The following is a 16,558-nucleotide window of genomic DNA, read 5'->3' as shown; positions in this document are numbered from 1 at the left end:
AGAGGCTGCTCCTTACAATCTGATCAAACTTGAAAGCCAACAAGTACTTGTGGAGATTAGCTGGTGGAGCAGAAGATAAGAGCGAGTCAGGGCGGAGAGCAAGGGTAAGAAAGAGGTTCGCTGTGCAAACTTCTGCACACTCGATCCTCGGGTTTCTTTTTATTAGCTGTGTTTAATGTTGCTTGAATGGCAACATGTGCTGAATTTTGTGGTGAACAGCCCACAAAGCCCAGCTTTGAGAAGAGCTCCTTCCAGCAGTGATGATACCTGTAGCCGAGGAAAAACAACACAAACTGCCTCGTTTGCTCTTAGCATCCTCTTTCAGCATTTCAGTATTTGATGTAGACAGAGAAGCCAGATGAAACACCTTCATTTGTTATCTTTTCCCTTGGTCTGTTCTCCTACAAACCTAACTGCTTACGGTCATGTCCTGACAGACAAACACTGCCATCTGAATACCTGCCCTCTCACTACGTCGTAGTCACTGACACTAAGGCCTGTCGAATAATTTGTTGAACAATTAGGTTTCATACAGCTTCACACACACACAAAAAACAAGTGCTGGAATTGGAGTTACTAGCTTCTTTTACTGTGTCCCTTTCAAAAGGCAATACTACGACTAGCAATCTCTTCTCATTATTAATGCAAACCCCATTACACATCTGAATTTCCTATTCCTCTGATCTGCCTTCTCTCATTCATTTCCCTACTTCCTTTTTGAGGGAAATGGATGAATATCCTTCTGAAATGGAGCATTGCTCAACCTCACTTTCATAGATCATGTACCCAGAACAAAAAAGGAAGGCAGAAAAATGTCATAAGAACAGAAGGTCAGAAAACCGAAATTCTTCTACAACAAAAGGCAACGAACTCTCAGAGCTGACCCACAAATGTTACTTAGGATCAAATCAGCTGGATGAGAATTGCTGAGGGTAAAACAGGATGCCCTGAATAACTCCATTCATCTTTCATTTGCGTTTTGTAAAACAAACTACCTCTTACTGCACCCAGACCGGGGACGGCCCAAAGCAGAGCTCCACACCATGATTCACACCTTGTAGGTAATGCAGAAGTGAGACCTGGGACCCACAAAGGAAAAATGAACTCTGCAATTCTTCTGCTTCTGAAAATCGGTACCTGTTCCTTCTCATCCCAGTGCTCTAGTGTAATTGGGGCTGCACAGGGGTCCCAGCGAGCAGGCAGGCTGCCCTTTTGGGGAACAGAAGTGGCAAAAAGCACCAAATCCCACCACCATACATGGGAGATGGATCTCACTCCTCCAGAGCTGTACGAGCATTCCAGCCTTGATGTTACATGCACTGTAATTTTCTTCATTGTTGTAGTTTATTTTAAGGTTTGAATTAGGTTCTGTGAAGTTTGGCTGCTGGTATTATCTCTAACAGACTGCAGAGACAAAATTCACAGCAGTTCCTGGTACAATGATTTTACAAACCCATTTTTCAACTTGAAGATGAATGTGCAGGAATAAACTTGGAAACATGAAGGCAGTGGGCTGGGCTGAGGGACTGGGCACCGATGATATTCATCACTTCCCAGAAGATCCTACAATGAAACTGGCACGCATGAAAGCAGGGATTGCTCATTGCTGAGAATTAAGCCAAACCGTTTGCTTCCTAATTATATTAACCCTGAGATCCCTGTCAAACCTTTCTAGGATACGTTTGCAACTTGCACAACTTTTGTGTGGATTTATACCATGAATTTGGTGGGGAGGGGGCACGCGAGAGCCCTTTTACCAGCAGCACTCTGAGCACTGTGTGACGTCCCTAAGGAAGCTGCAGAGGCACCCGTCCACCCTGCCAGAGCTCAGCTGCGCTGCTCGCTCCCCTGTCCTGCTGCTCTCACTTCAGCTTGCTTAGTAGATGTTAGAACCTACATGAATTTCTGCCACTGTGCTTTGCTGTGTTGATACCCGTATAGGATTTTCTATTCTAGCAATTACTGTTCATAATTGCCCCATGTCCAGAGAACATCCCCTCAGCATCACTTTTTTTTTTTTTTTTTTAAGCTCAAATGCAGTTGGACCTTTCTGTGACCTCAATATCCTTGTTGTTTTGCTTTAGTCAAGATACCTAGATCCAGGAGATTACCTACAGCACAGGTTCCGTCAGCCTAAACAATTCCACCTCATAAACAAACATTGCATCTACACTTTTTCCCCTCCCAGTTAAAAATGACACCTTTTCCCAGTAACTGCACATTAACCATGCCTGTGAAATCCAAACCGTGACGGATTAAAGCCTTCAACGCTACGCTTACGCAAACACAACAATAAGGTTTTTAGCTTAAATCACTTCAAGGCTTGCAACTGTAAAGGTGCACTACCCACCCTTAGCACGTCACAGCCGATTGAAGAATTAAGGAGGATTCTCCATAGCCCTCTCCAAGTGTGTGCGTATACTGGAGGAATGGCAAAATAAACTGAAATGTTTGAAATAATGCTATAAAAGAGAGCAGGATATCAAAAATAGGTCTAGGAAGTCTCATATTCTAAATCTGTGTTTTTCTACCCAGTTTTGGTTTGCTCTGAGCAAATCCCTTACGAACCGCATGTCAAGACATTTCTATAATGATCTGGAGAACAAGTATTATTTATGGCAAGATTTATATAACTACCTACACATGGGAAGCTCCGCATCGTGTATTTTTAGCATCAGATACTGCAGCCTTCAAAATAACGATGAAACCTCAATGTTTAAAGAAACTAGAAGAGAGCTCAGATTTCAGTTTTCACTAGGTGCTCTTTCAAGGTGCTTCCTCTGTATACAAGTCTAATTGAAAGCCACACGGACACTGTGGAAGGCTTCCTGATTATTTGTATTGCAGTAGGAAAGCTAATGTTTTGAGCATTGTGCAAAACACGTGATAAGAAGTAGCACCTGCCCCAGAGCAGCTTCAAAATAAACAAACAGGACTGAAGGACAGAGATGTGAAACCAAAAAACAAAGGGTTGGAGAGATGAAAACCTATTCAGGCACTGCTGAAAAGGCCTGGAACAGGCTCAAGCTTTCCAAGCCCCAACACAGCCAGGTTCTTCAATGGGTCTGTCCTTAACAACTTCAAATCTCCTTCCGTACCTTCCTGCCTGACACACTGCCCTTGCCCTAGTGGAGCTCATGACGGTGCCATTCCTAAATTCATCCTGTGTGCCCTACAGCCAACAAAAGCATGCATCAACCAACACCTTGCTCTTCACAAGTTGCACTAGACGGTATACACAGTGGAAAAACCTCAGGACACCAAAACATAAAAATGATGTGCCTGAATCAGAAAACGTTTTGAAAATAACAGTTGGTTTTTTTTTTTTTTGAGTCATAAAAGAAGAGAAAGTCTACTTACTTTTAGGTTTCAGAGAAAACAAACTTCCCTAACAGCCCAAACAATCAGTGCATGTGCATTTACCTTTACAAAAGGAAAAAAACAGTTTTCCTGTAAAGGCTAACTAAGTATGGAAAGTTATTGAAAAGAAATTCTCTTGGACAAAATGAAATGAAAACCAAAGACTGCATGAGAGGGCAAAAGCAAAATGGATCAATCCCAGCTGCATGTGACTAGATCTGTTCAATTCAGTATAAAATGCAGTTGTTTTACTCTTCAGTTCCAGACAGGCTTTTACCTTCCCTCCAAACAAACAAACACTAAAGAGTTGATGCAATTTTCTAACTTGCATGGTTAAAAAATACACCTAGAAATAGGTATACTTACACTTACGAGATATATTTTGGTTTAGAATTTGTTGATATTCCTAATACAGAAGGAAACAATAAATGTGATTTTAGAATTAGACAGAAATAACCATGAACATTATTTTTTTCTTAAAGATAAAATCCTTTTGGTAAATCAAAGGTTAAAAAGTGGAAATAAGGCAAATGCTACCAGATTCAGATGTGTGTGCTTGTCTAGATGTCGTTCTCGGCCAGTAAATGCCTGATAAGCTTTGAATCCCAGCTCTGTCTTAATTAGCTGGTTTTTGTTTGTGCCAAAGTTCAGGACTCCAACAAAAGGCAAAATGGTCAATGCAGACAGAAATTGGTGCTGTTAAGTGACGGTGGTACGTGTATTTGTGGGCAAAATTGAATCAATTTGGACTTGAAATTAGAATAGATCCTTAACTATTTTGTTATCCAGCTTGCAACTGAGATTAAGGTGGAGAGAAGGGAGGGAAAAAACCTGACTGCTCTTCCCACCAGCTCACCTTAATGTTTCTAAAATGGATTGCATGCCGAAGTGCCTACAACAGGCAGGACAGGACTTGATAAGCCTGGATACTGAACTACCTCAGAACATCCAATTTCCTTGTAGGAAGAACAAAAAAAGGAAGGGCTCGGTGTGCATACTCCATCTGTCTGTCTTGCTCTTTCTTCTTTGTGTTTTTCAGGGAGGGAAGCAGCCTCCTCAGCACATATGTGCTACTTGTTTAAGCTCTTCCACTTACTTCCTTATTCTCTTTTCCCTCAGCTCCTCTCGTCTTTTTTTGACTTCTGCCCAGGCTGTGGTTTAACAACACCGTGCAGCTCAGCAGCAACTCTGCTTTTGTGTGCTCTTGTGCCCAATGCCCCCAGAACGCACCCTCCTGCCTGCCTGTGTCTGCTGTCAGGCCCTGGCATGCTGCCCCTGAGTTGTACGGGAATAAACACATGCGCTGGACAACGCATCAGGGAACCAGCACAGAATAAAAATAAAATAATGACTGGGAGACAGGGGCAGGTCTTAAAAAATGGATTAGTTGCCTGATCCGGTCCACGGCTTGGCCCAGCAAATGTTTGCGCTGGGTAGTGTGAGCTGGTGGCGCATCACGAGCAGGGACGTGCACGAATTGGGGGCAGCAAAAACTTTAGGTGGGTGCTGCTGCTGCAGCTGCTGCACAAAGCCAGCCCCAAGCACACAAACCTTCACAAACCAACCGGTTCAGGTCCTCCACCCATACCTGCCTGTAAAGAGCAACACATGCCTGTTTGGCACAGGCAGCACCATTGTGTTGGCTGCTTGGTTAGATAAACAATTCTAAAAGCTTCACCAAGCACTTAGGCTGAAAACATGTAACCAGTGGCATTGTTTCACAAAGGATTTACCTAATTCTCAAGATCATTTCTGAAAATAATCAGTCTAAGAAGGCAAGAGGGAAGAGGCAAAGCACTGCATATCTTGGCTCAGGACAGGCGTGCACTTGCAGAGAGCTGCATCCACGGAGCGGTTGCTGCCAGAGGTGCAATTACCACCTGGAGCGGCTGCCCTGCTCCAACACCTGCCCGGATGGAGCTGTACGGGCTGTAAGGGTGCTTCCTCCTGGTACAGTTTATCCCTCTTCCCACGCAGGAAGTTGTGTAAGAGCATCCACACTAGAGCTATCATTCACTCGTAGAAATGAAAAGCAACACACCTGATACTGCCAAGTCCTCAGACCATTTTAGAGGGGACTCTCATATAACTCTAGCCATGTAACCAGATTACAGCTACAGTAAGTCCTTAATGTTTAAGAGTTTGTTTTTTTTCTTCTCAAAATACTGAAGAACAGAAGCAATCATGATCAGCTCTAGTACCTAAAAAAATTACTTTCCCATAGTGTAAGACCTTGAGGAAAAGCAAGTTTACAGAACTGCCTGTATTTCATAAATAGCTCCCAAACAGGAGAGCACTGCAGGAGGTGTTGGAAGACACAACACTCAGAGTAAGTGTAAAACTAGCAAGTGGAGAGATCTGTAGTGCCTAAAATACTTCTACTACATAGATAAACACATTTCAAAATTTTAGCAGTTTAATTAACTGGCAGCCTAACAATTGGTTAGAAAACTTATTGTCAAAATTCATGATCACAACAATAAAACACCAGTGTAGACTTTTTCCCCAAAGCCAAATCTGAGTACTGGTTGCAAAGGCAGCACAAATCACCTGAACAAAAACCCATCTGCAGCCTGGCGTACCTGCAAGACAACCTAGACCAGATCCATGCAATGCCAAGGAATTTATAGTAGGATTTGTTTCCCTGCAGCAAAATACAAGGCAATTTCATTTGAACTGATTAGCTTTCTTATTGCAAGTGCCCCGCCAGAACTGTATCTGCTTCCTGCCAAAATTAAGTTGTTGTGTTTTTTGTTGTTGTTTTGGTTTTTATTTTTTATTTTTTGACGTTTTCTTAAATAGGAACTAAAACACTGTCCCAAAGAGCTACAGTGGCATCAGCAAATTACACGGGAGAAGAACTCAGCTATCCAATACACTTCCCTCCTAGAAAACCAACACTAATTGCCCAATATTGAAGTAACTGCAGTTTATCTCCTAGCAAATTCTTGTGAGGATTCCCAAATCAGCAATTAGTATCTGTCCCATTGTGCCGCTCTGCCTAATATCTTATGCAAATTATACAATTTATAGCTCCAGATTTAACGTGCGGTTGCCTCCCCAGTGCCGCAGGGCAGGAGGAGCCTGCTGGTTCAGGAATGCATCGCTCAACCGCCTCACCCTTGTGAACCAAGTGACAAACTCATTCCACAGATTTCTCTGCCAGGAAGGAAATATTTGCTCCTGCTGCACCACGTCCACATGAACAGGTGCAGACAGAGCACAGCTCCCCTCTCAGCATCCCAAATCGAGCAGAACGAGGCCAGCTTCAGTCCCCAAGTCCGCCAGCCACGGTAAGGTGGCCGTGCCCCACCAGAAGGTACGGCCGTTCATAAGGGAGCAGGGCCAAACATACCCGTGTCTGGCAGCACCTACCTATCTATGGAGACTTCCCCCAGCATCAGCCCAAGACTGCTCGGGCTGCTTTGTGCTTATGCCCCTACCAGTGAGCATTTGTTACTCGTCTCCTGAGCTGGGCTGGCGCTGGACAAGTATCTGTCACCATTCCAGTGTGACACCATTAATCTCCCCGGCTCAAGCTGCCAGTAGCTGCTGCTTTTCATTCTGAAGCATGACAAACAAAATATCACTCTGGAAAGGACCTTACCAGATTACCTGCCCCAGGCATGCTGCATTCAGGCAAGATGAAATGCTCCTACCACCAACAATGACAGGTGTTTGCCTAGTCTGTCCCTAAAACCTCCGACAAGGGAGGTTCCTAACGCCTCCATTAGTTTGTCCTGGAGCTACAGCAGCCTTGTGACCACAAACCTTATCATACTTACCTTCTCCTCCCCACCTTCAAGCAGGTGGAGAGGCTTCCCAAGTGCTGACTAACCCTCAGAAAGTTTCCTTGTGAGACAAGGAAGTCTGGCTGGAGTTTTGGAGATCAAGAGACTAAGTAGGGTTGTAGCCAAAGCCCCCAATCTCAACAACAGAGATCACGAATGCCTGGCTCTGGGCCCTTCAGCTCTACTCATGGTGTTTCTTTAGAGCATCAGGTAGGGCAACTCTACCAGGACTATTCAAACACGAATGAGGATTAGCACAGGATGGGGCTTGGTGTCCCGACTACCGGATGGGTGTCTTGTCTATGCACCAGCACCTCAGGAAGCTGGTGTGACAGACTGGGCTCTGCGTGAGGAGAAGCTGAACTTCTTCAGTGAAGTTTGACCTTCACACGGGACCAAGATGTTTGTGGATCTTCAACTGCTAATAAAATACAGATCAGAAAGGAATAAGCTCTTCCTGAATGTTAACATCTTCCATCGCCTTCTTAATATGTTTAGCATCCCTCGGTCAAGAGGACTCTCCTCAAAATAAGCACATGCCCTTCCTCAGAAAAGTGTCTGCACTGCTGACACTTGGCATCTCTGCAGGGCAGATTTCACTGCAGGGTGCTCACCGAGACGCAGTCTGAGACAGAGCAAACACCCCCACAGCATCCTCAAGCTGGTAAAGGAGCTGGAACGTGAGCACTCCCTCATGCAGGAATCCCGATGCCACATCTAAAGTTAACAGGCACGGTAACAGCTGGGTTCTCACCTGTCTCCTCATCCCACGGGACATGAAAGAAGCTGGCAGCTGCGCTGCGGCACGGGGAACAAGCAGCAGCTATTCTGATCCTGGGCCAGGCTTGTTAAGGCAACCAGGAGGGCGAGACCTGTGAAATACTATTTGTTTGTTCATTTTCATATTTACACGGGAGATGCACTTTGCAGCTTGTCGATTTTCCTCATGATAGTGCCAGGCAGCAACGGAGGAAATGAAACAAGAACATCTGAAAGTCACTGAAAGGTCCCAGTGTTGTAACGCCCTGTCCCAGACAATGCCCGAGCACGATCTGGAGGAAAGTCTTTGATCCTCTAGTAGAACAAGAGCTAATCATCAAAATCCTTCAAGGGTGTTCAGTAACGCTCAGTCCCCGGCATTATACTACAAGTGTCTGCTCAGCTGTGCCATGGTTCTGTCCCCACCCTGCCTCACCCCACAGAGCTTAGTCTGGGCTCTAACACAGCAAAAGAGAGCTATGGAATTAAAAATAGTCATAAATATATCATCAAGCTGTATCTCTGATAAAATAATAGTTTTAGCTTGTAAGGCTGTAGTTGAATTTCCTACTTAAGATGTAGATTGCTGCTAATAATTAATATAAAATCCCAAGACTTTATTCACAAGGTGGCAACAGTGCCAAAATATTACTACTTGTACCAGGTTTAAAACGTATGCCAAACTACGAAACACTTTAAATCACCACCACGGTTTCAGGCATTCCTGCTTCATGGGAGGTGACAACCAGAATACGGAAATTATCAAACCAAATGGGACCACAGGTCAGCTGAGACAGTGTGATCTCAACTTCTGCGACTCAGCAGTGGACTTCGGACCAGAGGAACGTGTGTACACATTGTCTCTGAAAATATCTCAAGTTATAGAGTTCAGAGTTCATAAACCAAGTTTCTTCCTAACACCCACCCGTCATTGCCATACACCTCAAAGCACGACCATTTGTAAACTTTCAAAACCCAGCTGTGAACATCTCCTATCTTTGTCCATCCAGCTATTCTCTTGGATGGTGTTTTATGGAAATTGCAGATATTCTGAGGAACCCTATTGGAACCCCGCTGTGCCCTGGTAGGAAAAAGAAGAACATTTGTCCTTTCTCATTTATTCATATTTTGTTTGCTCAGGTTCTGTTCCATCTCTGACAGCCCCAGCTTTATCTCACTTTCCCCTTGCATGGTTGTCTCTTGGCCCTGATCACGTCTCTTTTCTCCAACACTTCTTTCATTTCTAACACATTTTTTTAAATTCAGGAAAGCAGAACTGAAAACAGTCTTCTGGGGAGAGAAAGCACATTATTTCCATAACTGTATGCTCAGTATCTTCTACGCTATTTTTGGCCACCATAATCTTTTTGTTTGGTTCTGTTGGCATGTTCTCTTTTGACTATTGAGGCAGAGGGGGCAGAAGTTTCCAGTGAGCTGTCCACTGTGACGCCGAGGTCTTTCCTGAGCAGTGAGTCAATTTAGAAGTTAACAATGCATGACTGTTCATATTATTTCTTTATGGGCCCAAGAGACTGCAATAAACTTGATCTATCATCACGCTGACTCTTAACTTACTTTGGTTAGACCCACCTGATATTCCTGTCTCCCATAGCTTGGAAAAAAATAAGCAATTTGGATTTATCTGGAAAAAAAAATAATAAAAAATTGCCACCTCAAAGGGAGGTTCATTTGCCTTTTCCAGAGTGATTACTAAATGTCCTGGAACACCACTGGTATGGGATGTTTGGCTCACCACATCGAAAGCAGCTTGTTTCTTTCTCTCTGTCTTTGGTCTTTGTCTTGTGTTTTGTGATGTTTCAGTTTACTTTGTCAGCTCTCAAAGGAGTCACTTTTTTTGGAAAGTCATTTCCATGTGCTAAGTGTAGTATCCACCTATCCAAACTTCACTTGACAACTTTGAAGGGCTCTAAAGACCAGAAGGCCTGAAGGCAACCAGAGCAACAAGGCCAGAGAGCGCCATGTGGGACAGGCACAATTTCTACCACTCCGATTATTTTCCCCTGACTTAACAAGGAGTGGTTCACCCCCAGCATACAGAGTTTAACAAGTTGAACGAGTTGGATATTTCACTACAAATCCCACTAGTTCTGAAACATGCTCTAAGTACCTCTTGCCCACCAAACAGGTCACAACAGGGTGCAGCATACACCTGTAACACCACCACACCTTCTTCTCTACCTTTCCATTTTCATCGACCTAAGCTGTATCCTGCAGAATCAGTGGTTTGTTTCCTTTATATAGAAGCAGCACAGTGACCTGAACCATGATCAGGGACATTCCAGAGGAGCTGTCAGTCTCCATACAGCCATGCCTGCCTATGGATGCATTTAAATATCTCCGTTTCCACCTCATACACAGTGCTTACACATCAGGAGACCAAAAAAAATCAGCACTTTCCAACCTTTTCCAACCTTTACTGTAAGAAGAGTATCCCAAAGAGGAATGATAAGAAGAATCCTCGCTCCTCCTTTCCTAATTCTAGAGAAAGAATAACCTTCAAGAATTGGTTGATGTTCTGTTCTTAAAACAGAAACTGAAGGTGTCTTAGAAAAGCCATATGACAATGGTGTGCAGTGATTTTACCTCATAAAAGCCGATTCAGGCTTTCTTTTGGTTCGTCCAAACTCCAATCACAAAATTCATAAAGGTCTTGCTTAAATTGCTATAAACTTTTCCATGTTTTCAGTTTTATTGAGTACACACATGCTTTGAAATGATGCACGTAGATGTAAAGCAAAAGTCACCAACACTAGCATGCAATAAATGGATAAAAGGGCCAGCTTTGTTTCTTTCTAGATGCTGATAAGCAAAGGAGACTGAAAGTGGGAAGCAGAATCCTCATATCTGGCCAGAAAAGGCACACAAGATTTAAAGAGTAAACCTAACGGCACCCAAAAATAACAGCTGAACTTCACAGACAGGCTTATCTGGAAAGCTTAGTGACCGACCATCAAAACTACTGGGATAGAAGGCAACTGTTTGTTGGTTCAGGGAGTTCTGACATGCTATGAGCCAACACCATTAAAATGCTTTGTATTTTCTTCTCTGGGTTTTGTGTCTGTGTTGGACTGCAGGATCTCCTTCAACAATGTCAAGCTCATGTATCTTAGCAGGCCAGAAGTATCAAGCCAGGAGCATACCACTCCTGGTTGGAAGAACTGGGACCATGAGCAAGTTTTTTCATTTCCACATCGGCCCCTCCAGCTCTCTGGTTCCCCCCACCTTCTCTGACAGCTCGAAATGATAAATTCTGGGAAAGGGGAAGAAGGGTATGAGGGGAAAGGAAAGTAATATTCCTATTTTCTGTTTATGAAATGGATAGCTTTCAGCATTCTTACCTCACAAATCCTTTTGTAAATTACTTTGACAAGAGCAAGCAACAGTACAAGACAGGAGATTCCAGCTTCCCTTTGTGGCTTCCCTCTTTCTTTTCCTGCTACCTCTCTCAGGATAGTCCTTTGGAAGCAGCTGTCTACTTTAAATTTCAAAGCCTGGCCTTTTTTATTGCAATACCAACTTGCCCTTGCCTCTGTAAACCTGATCCTAGGTGAATGAATGAGCTTTTATAAAAAAGATGCCAGGTGACACCTTTTTGGGTCAAAAGCCCCAGATTTTTCCCAGTTTGGCACAGTGGGGCTGAGATGTACAAAGGTGCTGACAGCCAGAGTACACAGCACTACCATATTCAACACTGCTGTGTGCTGATGCTCTTTGTCAAGGTCCTTCCAGTTGCAGAGAATTTTAATTTCATTCCCATTACTTCCCTCCATGACTGTAGACTAGTTTTCAGACAGAAATTAAAATGCAGAGAGGGAAGATGCACCACACTTGGAGCGAGGTAATAAGACATCTGTTTGTATGTGCTCTTGGAGGGAAGAGAACATATAATTAACAAAGAAGATTTCTGCATCCAAAACTTGGCCTGGCTATTGCAGTAACTAACATCCAGCCTTCTAACTCAGCTGTTTTAGTGACACATCCCTACATTGACAAGTGAGCTCAGGTGGATGATTTTAGGGCCTTTAAATTAAAAAAAAAATTCTCTTTTCATTTTAATATGAGCTTCATATATAGGTAGAGGTGCCTAAAGTTGACCGGTGTGAATATTCTTCTCCCTCCCCTCTGGCCAAACCTGCTAACTAAAGTAGGCCACACACAGCAGTGACCACAGCTTCAAAAGGTGAACGTATAGCTATGTATATGAAGCTATTTTCAGGCACTTTAACTGGGTGGCCTCATTTTTGGAAGTTCTGAGTATGCCCCACTCCAGATATGTACATCCTCCATAACTTCCAAAAAACAAAGTCAAACTACTTTCTTTGCTGTTGAATTGTAAGAACCCAGGTTTCTACTCAACAATAGACCTCCGATTTCTGATAAAACACCGCCCACACGCATTGCTCGACATCAGAGGCAGCGTACGTATATTTGGAAAAGAGGTTCCTGCCTGGAAAAACGTGGCACCTATAGGGAAGAGACAGGCAGACAAGTGTCAGGAGAAGAAAGAGATGCACAAGGGTGGCGTGCTGTGCCTGAGGTCATGAAGCAAGTCAAAACCAGCACCAAGCAGAAAACCCAGCCACAAATCAAGTGCTTTACCCATTACATCATGCTGAGCCACTCTCCCAGGCACAAAAGATACATGCAGTTGTTCAAGAGGTATTTCTAAGACAGAGACTCAGAATCTAATAAAAAGAAATGCAGGGAAAAGCGAACGGTGCAGTGCTCTGTTCCTTAGTACTGCCCCAAATCAGAAAGGAGCGCACACAGCAACAGCATCTCATGTAATAGTAAACAGTCAAACATATATGAATTCAATTCCACCCTGCGATGAAAATATCACAGCTAAATGGTTTTGTATTGTTTCAACTGTCCTCAGGGAATAATTCCCCTATTTCAAAAAAGATCATTAGGAGAGAGAGGAATTCAGGAACCACAACTAGGTTCATATGAGAACTCTTAAAACCACTTTAAAAAAAAAAAAAAAAAACAACAGGTGAAAATATTTATAGAAATGAACTTCAGGGTCTGCAATATCTGAGGCTCAACCACTGAAGAAACTTTTAGTCAGAAAGTTTCAGGCAACAGAAAAGGGAGCTGAATTTTATATGTAAGCATTAACTAGACAGAGCACCTAGCGCGTAGCAAGTTGATCAGTTTTGATTTTAATTCCTTCAGTTTAGATTATTATTATTACATTTAAAAGCCTTTAATCTTTAAATAAAAAGGCTATATTCCCAAGCCTACTCACAGTGATTATCTGTAATCATCTTAAGCATAATTTAAGAAGTCAGATCTTGAACTCCGAGGTTGTAAGATGACAGCTTTTCAAGACGGTTTCAGAGATTTTAGTTATTTTTCATGAGGTTGAAGCTTCAAAAGGCTGACCCAGCTCCAACCATACAATAATCTGCAAAAATGAATTTTGTTAAATAATGTTCCTAACCTTTCACTAAACATTACAGAAGCTGAACTAGAATACTTTTGTATCACAAGTCATTCTTCACTGATAAGTAAACAAAGCCATACAGCTGCCAAGAGAACTCAACTGCCACGCCAAAAAAAAATCTTTTCAGTGATTTATTTCAAGATAGACCTGCCAGCTATGTAGGACACAAGCAGTGAGCGCAAACTTTATTTTTGAAGTCTTTTTTCAAAAGACTTAGAAGTGAAGGTTTCAGAATGACTAGGTCTTTTCGAGCTTGCACTCAAAATAACAGAGAACAGGAAAAAGAGGAAGTCACAGCCCTGATTGGACTATTTCTGCAAAAAAAAAAAAATCCATGAAAATCAATGCTAAAATAGCTTTTCATATACGTATATATATTTTTAGAAGAGAGTCCCACTTCCTTCCAAGGGAGATATCGCTATCTGAACTGAAAAAAACAAAGGCATCCACTGTTAGCTGCATCCTACCCTGTTACACGGTGGGGTCAAGGTGAATCCTGGAGCAGGTTGCCTGGAGTGGTCATTCAGCCTCCTTCCATGGAGATATAAAAGCCCAGCTGGACATGGTCCTGCTTGGAGCAGTGGGGGGACTAGATGATCTCCAGAGACCCCTTCCAGCCTGAAGTTCTGTGAACCCTGTGTTTCCACAAGTGGCAGTGGAAAGAGTGGTTAGTGCCAGTCGAGGACCTGGAAAGTTCAGGTTCAGCTCCATGCTTGGCACTAAACTGCACATACAACTCTTCCCTGCTTGTAGTTCTCACTGTTCATTTAAGGGCTACAGACTGCAATAGACAAAGCTTGCAAAAAAAATAAAATAAATAGACAAAGCTTGCAAAAGGCAAAGCTTGGGCCACAAAACGTCTTTCCAGACCGTTCTTGTGAGGCTGGATCACAATGCTTATTATTCAGATATTTGACTCCATAAAGAGCATGGAAAGGACTTCCAGAAATCCTAACAATGTCCAGGTGCCCAGTTTTAGGCACTTCATATAGCGATTCTGTTTTTCAGGCCATATGGAGAATTCACAGTTGACAGGCATTAACTTGGATATCTGAAAGATAATTTCATTCAAAGTCAAGCTGTTTGTATAACACTGTGCCCTACTGCTGCAGAACACGGTCACCTCAGCAACATCCGACGTTTCCAGCGATGCAGGCAACACGGAGCAGGATTCAGCATTGTGCAAAATGGAGAGAGCAGAACACATGTCCATCCTCCCTTCAGCCCAACTGGCATGAATCTTTAATTATACAGTTCTATTAAGGTGTATGTGCTTAAATGAAATGCAAACTGAAGATCATAAATGAAGACTACTTTGTTTACAACAAAATGAAGACTACTTTGTTTACTTTATAACGTAATTCAATTAGAGGTTAGGATTACCTGAATCCAAAACTGCCCTATAAATGAGATGATGAAATTTAAAGGTTTTCAAAAGCAGAACATTCCTCCTTACACATGTATCGAACCCACCAGAGCTTATGGCATTCCTTTGGAAGAGGGAATCCCTTGCACTGAGCTTAGTGCACCACGTCATGTTTGTATCCTCTGATAAAATGGGTTCTTTTCCTTGCAGCTACATACTAGGATATTATTCTTGGTAGTGACTTTCTTCTGAAATTCCAGAACAAAAAAGATGCAACTCTTAAGACCTTATGCTATTTACAGATGTATTACTTCTTGTTTGAGCTCTCGAAGTGCTCATTGCCTTGGGATATGACATGACAGCTGCAGAGCAGAAAACAGTTTAGCAGGTGAAAACAAGGAGGGGAAAAAAAACACCACAAAGTCTAGAGGGATGCAGCTTTTTTTGGTCTCCTGAATTTCTCACTACAGATGATTACATGTGGGAATACAGAGGCTGGTCTACTTGGACCAGGGCGAGAAGTCAGCCAATTATTCAGCTCTCTTGAGATTTCCCCTCCTAAGTACAAAGTCGGTTCAAGGTCTCTGCCGTAATATTTCTGATGATGAGAAAAAAATAAGCGGAGATGTAGCAGGGCACTTGGGTTGGGTGTAGATATGGTCACCTAACATTAAAGCAGCCAGTGAAAATGGGTGATGCCTTTTTCTACTTCAGTCCTAAATTTTATTAACAGCTTCTCTTTAACATGTCAGTTTTAACTGACACTTTAACTCTTCCTTAAGGAAGAAAAATTTACTCTTTTTTCTCACCAGTTTGACCAGAGAAGGCCATGATACGTGCAATTCAAAGTCCTTGGAAACACTGGATGCTCTCCTGAGTATAATGTTCCCAGAGATATAACACCAACAACAATATCAGTAACAACTTAAGGAAAAACAAACAAACAAACCCATCCTGAATCTCTCTGCTCCTAGAACAAAAACCAATCCCTTCCTCGGAGTACAGGTCTCCCTTAGAACCTGTTTCCTACTCACACACAGCAACAACCACTCCAGAAAAAAAGTCCTTTTAAACTAACTGCATGTTTTCTTGTAAAGAGATTCCAAAGCATATGGGAGAGTGCTGCAATTATTGGTCATACTTTTACATACTTGAGAGGGTCATAAAGTCACTACTTATGAGGCCAGGCAGGTCAGATACAAACAATACATCTATAAAATCCACAATTATAAAAATACAAATTGATGAACTTCTTAGGTGCCCATGAAATAGTGCTAACACAACTGTAAGCGCAATTGCAGTAACACCACGTTAGAACATAGTTCAGAAATGCATTTTCCCTAAATTATAGTCATCTAATGTATGAAACAGTTGCTTCAAGAGCTGATCTAAAACTGAACAAAAAAGCCAAGGAATATTTCAAGAAAATGGCAATAGAAGAAATAGAAAGGGAGTGAAAGACTCACTTAACCTAACAGTTAACATGGTAAGATGATAGCATTATTCAGGTTAAGAGGCATGACCTCCAAATATGGGATGGCAACTCTAATGATACCAATTAAAGGCAACAGTCTGTGTCAGGTAGCCAGCCAGCACCAGAAGAGCGTTTATGTTTCTTCCAAGCAATTAACTTGAGCATGCTTCTAGCTTCCAGCCTTTCTCAAATATCTTAGCTCTACTTAGAATTTAATTTCTTTCAGTCTTTTCCAAAATATTTTTTTTTTCTTCCATAAATCCCCCCAAAATTCAAGCCTTCTGGTGAAGCCTAAGGATTCTTATGATAAGCTGTTAAGCTTGTCGAGTTATTTCAAT

General features: G+C 42.5%; 1 protein-coding gene across 2 annotated transcripts in view; it reads right to left on the bottom strand.

Moving 5' to 3' along the window:
• The window catches only part of ITPK1 (inositol-tetrakisphosphate 1-kinase), a 146,455-nt gene that overhangs the window by 44,587 nt on the left and 85,310 nt on the right, over nt 1–16,558 (bottom strand). The gene's annotated exons all lie outside the window — the stretch shown is intronic.

Source organism: Anas acuta, chromosome 5 (genome assembly GCF_963932015.1).
Source record: "Anas acuta chromosome 5, bAnaAcu1.1, whole genome shotgun sequence".
Taxonomy (NCBI): Eukaryota; Metazoa; Chordata; class Aves; order Anseriformes; family Anatidae; genus Anas; species Anas acuta.
The sequence above is the reverse complement of the archived record's forward strand: the minus strand, read 5'-3'. Positions and strand labels throughout refer to the sequence as shown.